The sequence below is a fragment of the Ictidomys tridecemlineatus genome, chromosome 5 (genome assembly GCF_052094955.1).
Source record: "Ictidomys tridecemlineatus isolate mIctTri1 chromosome 5, mIctTri1.hap1, whole genome shotgun sequence".
Classification (NCBI taxonomy): domain Eukaryota; kingdom Metazoa; phylum Chordata; class Mammalia; order Rodentia; family Sciuridae; genus Ictidomys; species Ictidomys tridecemlineatus.
The window spans coordinates 191,165,940-191,174,943 of record NC_135481.1 but is presented as its reverse complement, the minus strand read 5'-3'; the positions used below and the strand labels follow the sequence as shown (position 1 = coordinate 191,174,943).

Genomic DNA, 9,004 nt, shown 5'->3' with positions numbered 1-9,004 from the left:
CTTTATTTCGATCCTCCAGTAAACGCACCCTCTCCAGAAGCGTTGAGTGAATCGGAAGAGTAATGTCACGTTCCGCTGGAAAGGGTCGCTTCTGAAGTTGACGTGAACTTGGTCTTTGATCCTCCTCCTTCGTTGGCCTTAAGAGCGACTCCTCTTTCAAATCAAATAATTTGTTTCTTTCTCATTCTGAGAAAAGCTTTCTAGATGTGATTTCCCTTTTGAAAGCAAGACTTTGAAGTCTTTCTCCAGCACTTCCTTTCTCAAAGGAGTCAGGCCTGGGGGCAAGAGCCAGGAGGGAGGGGTGTGCAGTCACTTCCTAATGGCCCAGCTTTCCCCAAAGAAGAATCTCCAACGGAGACGGCCCAGCTGCTGGAAGGCCTTTCCACAGGCCGCTCTGGGGGTCCAGCACCCGAGCTCCTCTCCTGAGCTGAAGGTGGGCAGAGCCAAAGGAAGAGATTTTGATCAGGAAGGCGTGGCCTTGAGTTAACCGGGGTTCCAGCCTCCTGCGTTTTGTCCTTGTGTCCCGGGCCTTCAAGGAGACATGGCTGCAGCCCAGCGTGGGACATGTGGAAGTGGCTGGAGTGGAAGCCCTTGCTTCGTGGGCATCACCTTGATCCCCCTGGGGACCAGCCATGGCGGCTTGTGCCAGGTGGGAGCCCCTGACCCACACCCAGTGGCTAAAAATACAGCCCTGGATTCCACTTCTCCAAGTACAGTGAGAGGTTTGTTCAAGGAACGGACCTTTGATTGTCTTAGAAGCTCGTGTCAGATCAACATGTGGTTTCACTTCTTCAGCTGAGTTATTACATGTCAAGCTGTTTTTTGTTAGTTCCCAGCATTTAAATGTATTTTCTCTTTCATATATTTGATGTGGCTCAGAGAACCTGCCCCCCCACACACACACATACACTTAGATTTTATTGTTTGATTAGATCCTTTTTTGTTAAGTCAGATCAAAGATCTCTTTTCTTTAGGAGGAATCTTTTATTAAAACAAATCAATAGAAGGGATTCCACAGTACAGAGGCATGTTGTTTACAAAGTTTTAAAAAGAGGGGGAGGGTTTCAGTGACCATAAGTGAAGAAGGAGGCTTTTCTTCTGTATCCTAGTCACCTGTTGCAGTTGGAGGGACGGGAATCTTGGCCTTTTGAAAACCTTAGATTTCCTGTGCAGAGGCTTGGCCACCTTAGCTGGAGAGACATATCCTGGTAGAAAGTTGCTTTACAGTTTATGATATAGAAGTACCAAGAAGTTGGTACTTCTTTTTTAAAAATTTTTTTTTGTGTACTTGTAGATGGATACAATACCTTTCTTTTATTTATTTATCTTTATGGGATGCTGAGGATCAAACCCAGGGCCTCACACGTGCTAGGCAAGTGCTCTACCACTGAGCCTCAACCCCAGCTGGTAGTTCTTGCTTACCTACTGGAGTTCCTGTCCCTAAGATCACTTGGAGGCCAGCCCCAATAATTCAAACTTTCAGCCTGTGTCTCAGATGAGCTTACATCAGGAGACAACACGGAATGTTCCAGAAGGGCATGTGTTTCTGTAGCACGCCGAAGCTACCTCTCTTGAGGGGCCGCCAACCTATATTATGTTATGATATGGTGTAATATTTGTGGATGCTCAGCAGAAGGAAATGGGTACCCGCTTGCTTTGTCTTTTCTCCTTGCATATTGAAGCCCTGCATCTCGTGAACTTGAACCAAATGAAGACAGAATTGTGGGACAGGAGGGCCGTCCGGCCATGGCATCTTTCACTCCCTTAATTGCCAGGGTTGATTTGGCTACTCTGGCTGCCTAGATCGCCTCTCTTGCTCACGGATCCATGCAGGTCCCTCCCCAGACTGAAGAGTATGACCTTCCCTGGATAAAGGAGAGTACCATTCTTCAAGCGTGTACAGGAGCTCCTCTGCAAAAACCTCCAAATATGTACTGAAGATATATTTGTGGCCAGGTGGCAATGTAGCACACACCTGTAATCTCAGCTACTTTGGAGGTTGAGGCAGGAGGATCGTAAGTTTGAGGCCAGTCTCTTAGTGAGAACCTCTCTCAAAATAAAAAGGAGAGCTGGGCGCGGTGACCATGCCTGCAATCCCAGCCACTTGGGAGGCTGAGGCAGGAGGATCATGAGTTCAAAGCCAGCCTCAGCAAAAGCAAGGTGCTAAGCAACTCAGTGAGACTCAGTCTCTAAATAAAATACAAAATAGGACTGTTGATGTGGCTCAGTGGTCGAGCGCCCTTGAGTTCAATCCCTGGTACAAATAAATAAGTAGAAAGGACAAGGGATCTACTTCAGTGGTGGAGCACCTTGGGTTCAGTCCTCAGTACCAAAATAAAGAAATAAAATCATGGATGGACCCTTGTCATATGCTCTCCGAGCACATTTTTTCATACAACTCGTGTATTTTGAAACGGCTGCTCCCCAAGGGCAGGATTTTGGTCTTATTTTGCTGCTATGTTCCCAGCACTTAGAACAATACCTGAGACATAAAAGAAGTTATTTGTGAATGAATGAGGCTGTTAATGTCCTTTCACCCCCTTTTCTGGTCATGACAGAGAGAGGGGGATTTAGACAGTTATCCCAATAATTCAAACTGAAGATGACTTTCTTCTGAGTGATTTGCGCAGTCCTGTGGGTGGTGGCTACATTTCTCCCGTTGCACTGCCTCTGAGGTTTGGCCTTAGGCATCCAGATAGTGTGACACAGTTGGTGCCGCTCCAGTGGTTACAACAATGTATTCTTTATTCATTGTACTCATCAGGCAATTCCATGAAAAAATATAGAAAGATGTATTATTTGGTGTCATGAAGAACTGTTGAAACAAAATTTTAAAACTCGTCTTTTGGACTGAGGGATAGCTCCACAGTAGAGGGCTTGCCTAGCCTGTGTGAGCCCTGGGTTTAACCTGCAGAACTGCAAAATAAAATAAAAATTAAAATTAAAAAAAAAAGGTTTTTTTTTGTTCTCATTTCTCTTGGTGCTTTTCAAACTTTAAGTGTCTAATAGAACTTTCTTGACCTTAGCTATGGACATTTAGGAAGTCAAAGTACTTTGTATGTAGAACACAAGCACCATGCTAGGGGGAGTTGCCTGTGATCCTAGCAATTAGGGAGGCTGAGGCAGGAGGATTGCAAGTTCAAGGCCAGCCTCAGCAACTTAGGAAGACCCTGTCTCAAAATAAAAAGATAATACTGACTGGGGCTGGGGCTCAATTGTGGAGTGCATCTAGATTCAATCCCTACCCCCGACCCCACCCCCCCAAAATCACAAGCACCCTAGTTCCAGAGACCAAGTAGATCCTATTCTCTGCTGGGCTTTACACACCAGACAGAGTGTCCAGCGCAGAGCAGGTGCTCAATAAATGTGCTGGTGAATGAATGGTGTCTGGCTCAGCTGTAGCGAGCGAAGAGACAGAACTTACTTTCTCTTTCCCTCTCACTTTTTGGTACCAGGGATTGAACCCAGGGGTGCTTAAGCACTGAGTCACATCCCAGCCCTTTTAAACAGTTTCTCATTTTGAGACAGTGTCTCACTAGTTTGCTTACAGTAGCTTGCACTTTGTATATCATTTCAGGTCATTAAAACTTGTGGGAGATTCCCCCTGAACTTACCATGCAGTAGCTGGGAGGCTAACCATTTTTTTGGTGGGGGTACCAGGGATTGAACTCACGGGTACTCGACTACTGAGCCACATCCCCAGCCCTATTTTGTATTTTATTTATTCAGACACAGGATCTCACTGAGTTGCCTAGCACCTCGATTTTGCTGAGGCTGGCTTTGAGCTGGTGATCCTCCTGCCCCAGGCTCCTGAGCCTCTGGGATCACAGGAGTGAGCCACCACGCCCAGCCTGGCCAAGCATTTAATTTGAACTAGGGGCCACTGGAATGCTCAATTAAAAGTTTCCAACCATAGTTTTGTTTGCATATATGCTGCTTCTGTCACTCACCATGTGTTTAAGATAGGCCAGGTTTCTGTAACACAAGAAACAATAAGGATACTCAGTTATTCCTCTGTATCTGCAGGGATGGTTCCAGGGCCCATCAGATACCAACCCCCTCAGATGCTCATGGCCCTTGTGTACCACAGTGTAGTATGTGCATAAAACCTACCTGTCTCCTCCCTTTACTTTAAATCATCTGTAACTTACTTTTTTTTTTTTAAGTGATGAAGAGAGTTTTTTGAGAGAGAGAGAGAGAGAGAGAGAGAGAGATTTTTATTTATTTATTTATCAGTTCTCGGCGGACACAACATCTTTGTTGGTATGTGGTGCTGAGGATCGAACCCGGGTCGCACGCATGCCAGGCGAGCGCACTACTGCTTGAGCCACATCCCCAGCCCTGTAACTTACTTTTTTTTTTTTTTTTTTTTTTTTTTTTTTTTTTTTTTTTTTTTTTTTAAAGAGAGAGTGAGAGAGGAGAGAGAGAAAGAGAGAATTTTTAATATTTATTTATTTATTTTTTAGTTCTCGGCGGACACAACATCTTTGTTGGTATGTGGTGCTGAGGATCGAACCCGGGCCGCACGCATGCCAGGCGAGCGCGCTACCGCTTGAGCCACATCCCCAGCCCCCTGTAACTTACTTTTAATACCTAATATAATGTAAATGCTTTTATGTAGTTGTTATATTATGTTGTTTAGGGAATAATGGCAAGAAAAAAATGTATGTTCATTCAACATCCTTTTTTTTTTTTTTTTCTGAATAGCTTGGATCTGCAGTTGGTTGAATCCTCAAATCAATGAAACTCACAGATGTGAAGGGCTGACTGTGGAAGGAAGATAAGCATCAAAGGAATTCTAGGAGTTGAAAACTCAGAAAGGGTTTAGATAGTACCTCTCTGGCCTCTCTGTTAAAGCCAAAGACCTCAGAGAGCTGAAGTACGTCTGGCAGAAAAAATAAAATAAAATAAAATTCTGGCCAATGCAATATCTGGTCAGCTAAACATCTTTACTCAGTGTATATGTTAGCATTTGCTGTGTAACAAACCAGCCCAACAATTATTGACTTGAAGCAACGCCATTTTGGTATTTCATATTCTTGTAGATCAGGTCAGGGGGGCTGGTCTTCAGCACTGGTCCAGAGCTGCTCCAGGGTGGCCTGTTCACATGCCTGCTGTTGTCTCCCTGGAGGGCCTAGCTGGGATGTCATCAGCTGGGATGCCCTGTGTCTCATTCCATGTTGTCATCTGTCCCTGGCAGGGTACTCCAAGCTTCTTGGCTTAATGGCATCAGGATTCCCAAGAGCCATGGAGGTAGCTGTGTGGAGGTCTGGACTGCGGAGCATCACTGTCCAGAAGTAGTGCTGAGGGCTGGGGATGTGGCTCAAGCGGTAGCACGCTCGCTTGGCATGCGTGCGGCCCAGGTTCGATCCTCGGCACCACATACCAACAAAGATGTTGTGTCCGCCAAAAAAATGAAAAAAATAAATAAATATTAAAAAATTCTCTCTCTCTCTCTCTCTTTAAAAAAAAAAAAAAAAAAAGAAGTAGTGCTGACAAAGTACTCCTGCTGGGGACGTTTGGTTTAGGTACAACTAGGTACAGTCCTCAGTAGGTCAGCTCTGGCAGCCAGGGACTGTTGACTGAGAACTCTGGAGACAGTGCCACTTGTCAGTGTTGCCAGATTCCGAGTTTTTGTGAGGGTTGCCAGATTTAGACAAGCAACGTTGACATGCAGTAACTGGGCCAGACTCAAAGTACAAAATTATCTGTTGTTTATCTGAAAGTTAAATTTAACTGGGTGCTTTGTATTTTTTCTGGCAACCTTACCATCAACTCTTTATGTTGTAGATTTTTTTTTTTTTTTTTACTATTTCATCAGGGTATGTGAAATACTATGAATGACAAGGGACCAAATGACTGACAGGCACAGTCAGGGTCAATTGGATTTTAAATAATACTAAAGCTTCAGTTCTTTCTCTGTCATTTTAATATCAGAAGCAAATGGAAGTGAAACTTCTAGTGTTTTCTATCTGGTACCCAGTGGATCACTCAGCACCACACACACCCCTCTCTGCCTTCAGGTCCCTGCTTGGAAGATTTTGAAGACTCTGAAGGCAGGGACCCCCTCCTCCTGGTCTTTGTGACTCCAGAGCTCATTATGAGTTCCTTCCAGGACCTTGAGAGATGTCTTCCATCTTCTGCCTGCCGTCTCTTCCCTTGTGAAGTGAAGTTAATAACAGCACCCACTCACAGAGCTGTGTGACGATTGTGTGTGACAGCGTGCCTCAGATGGCTGGCACATGGCCAGGCACAGAGCAAGCCCTCACTACATGTAACTATTGTTATTGCCGCTGTTCCTGTGCCTGGGAATCACAGTTGGCCAAGTCTCACAACAATAAGAAGTGTTGAGACTCATTTCATTTTATTTTTTATTGACCCTTAATAATTGTACATATTTCTGGGATAAAGGTGACATCTCCACACATGTATACATTGGGCAATCGTCAACACAGGGTAATCAGCATATTTACCACCTCAATCATTTATCATTTCTTTGTGGTGAGAATATTCAAAATCCTTTCTTCTGGCTATTTTGAAATATACAATAGAGTACTGTTAATTATATTCACTCGATGGTACAATAGATCACCAGAACATTTCTCCCACCTGTAATTGTGCCTCGTGACCGACCTTTCCTCTCCCTCTTCATACTCCTCCTGCTTCCCCAGCTTTGGTCACCACTAAGTATCCATCAATGGGTGAATGGATTTTAACCATGTGACATATGTGTATGTACACGCCCGCACGCGCGCAAACACACATACACACACACACACACACAGAGCAGTACACAATTTGGTCATAAGAAAGAGTGAAATCCTGCCATTTTTGACAACATGGATAAACCTTGAAAACATTATGCTAAGTGAAATAAGCCAGGTACAGAAAGACCAGTCCATGTGACCTCACTCGTATGTGGGAACAAAATAGCTGATCATGGGCTGGAGATAGAGCTCAGTGGTAAAGTGTGTATGTGTGAGGCCCCAGTGCTGTGGAAGCAAAGTTGATCTCATGCATATATATTTTATTTATTTCTTTATTTTTAAAGTAGTCATTTAGTGGTTTTTTTTTTTTTTGAGAGAGAGAGAGAGAGAGAGAGAGAGAGAGAGAGAGAGAGAGAGAGAGAATATTTATTTTTTTTTAGTTTTCGGCAGACACAACATCCCTGTTTGTATGTGGTGCTGAGGATCGAACCCAGGCCGAACGCATGCCAGGCAAGTGCGCTACCGCTTGAGCCACATCCCCAGCCCTGCATGCTGCATGTATTTTTTAAAGGTGTCTAACGTGGAATGAACCAGGCACGGTGGTGCACACCTGTAATCCTGGTTACTCAGGAAGCTGAGGCAAGAGGATCTCGACTTCAAGTCCAGCGTGGGCAATTTAGTGATATCCCTCTAAACAAAAATAAACAAAAACTAATGTGCCAAAAAGTACACAGAATTAGTATGTAGTTGGTCTTGACCTCTATTTCATTTAGCAATTACAAGGAAGATTTTACACTTTTTTTTTTCTTTTCAGTATTGAACCCAGGCCTTCTGCATAGAAGCTACACCCAGCCCCAGGGAACATTGTAGAGCACCCCCCTACACACACTTGGGAACAAATGCATATCAGACTTTTCACGTTTGTAAAGAAGAGATATGTTCACTAACTTGAGGTATTAGGGGACAGGCCTATGGCAATAAAAATAACAATAACCATGGAACTTAGGCCCCAGTCAAGACAGGCCATGGTGGTGCCTGCCTGTGACCCCCAGCAACTTGAGAGGACTGCAAGTTCAAGGCCAGCCTCAGAAGCTTAGTGAGACTCTGTGTCTCAAAACAAAAACTGAAAAAGGGCTGAGGACGTGGTCTCCACTTCTGGCCTCTCCCAGGCCCAGGAGAGCCCCCGGAGCAGCGTCTGCTGAGGCACACACCTTACTCCATCACATGCACAAGCAGCTAACTATCAGTCCTAAGAAGCACTGGCTTCTTCCGTGGCCGGAGAGCACAAGTTGATTTTCATACCTGATATGGATACATGAAATTCATTTTCAAGTTCATGGTTGAAAACCGAACCCCTGACTTACTCTTAAATTCCAACCTTTTGAAATGCACACTGTTTTGCTGGCTGTTTGTTGGGGAATGTGTAGCCCTCACCTCTGTCTGGGCTGGGCTGAATGTCCCTTTCACTCTGTGGGACATGAGGCTGGCCAGGACGCCTGGCTTCCAACAGGTGCTCAGCAGGCATTAGGATGGGTGGGAGGCTGGATGCTGGCTCTGGGACTTGTGGAAGAAAGGGGTGCACCTCACCTGGGGGAAGGTGCTGCCTACAGAACATGGAGCCAATTTCCTTACCAATAATCCAGGGCTCCAGTAGTGCCCTTCATCTCTGAGATTGAAGTTCAAGTTAGTGCCGAGAGCCACTCCCTGCACTTAGCAGAACGGGAGCAAGAGGATAGCTGCCCTGGAGCTTTTGATTTCTGCCTCCCGTGGGCTCCCTTCATTAAAACTGTTTCTGATTTAGAGTGCGAGCTCTTGGATGGGAAGGGCTGGTATTAATTTCTGTCCCGTGGCTCATTACTGTGTGCCTTTGTGCAACTTGCTTAACTGCTCTGGGTCTTCATTTTCTAATTGTAAAACGATAGGGGCAGAAGGACCTCATGGACTTCCTGTAGTTACAGGAATAGTTAGGTTTGGATAAAACTTATTGGTATTTAGTATGGACTCTGAATGTTTCCATCTCCCCAAGATTCATAGGTTGAAATCTGGTTCCCACTGTGATGGTATTTGGAGGTGGGGCCCCGGGGAGGTAATAGTCATGAGGGTGGAGTGCTCAGGAGTGGGATTAACAGGCCCTTAGAAGAAGAGGCCAGAGAGCCCGCTGCCCTCTTTCCACCATGAAAGGATGCAAGAAGTCAGCCGGCTACAGCCCGCCACCGGAGTACACTCATCTTGCACTTTGGCCACTGAGCGGTGAGAAATAAATGCCTGTTGTCCAAGCCACCCTGTCCCTGGTAAGA

At 45.2% G+C, this 9,004-nt stretch overlaps 1 long non-coding RNA gene across 1 annotated transcript; it reads left to right on the top strand.

The window, feature by feature from the left end:
- The first annotated feature begins 15 nt into the window (after positions 1-15).
- LOC144378167 (uncharacterized) lies at positions 16-5,445 on the top strand. The gene is made up of 2 exons (XR_013439784.1): positions 16-649; positions 5,201-5,445. It is a non-coding gene; the product is annotated as an uncharacterized LOC144378167 (long non-coding RNA).
- The last annotated feature ends 3,559 nt before the right edge of the window (positions 5,446-9,004 follow it).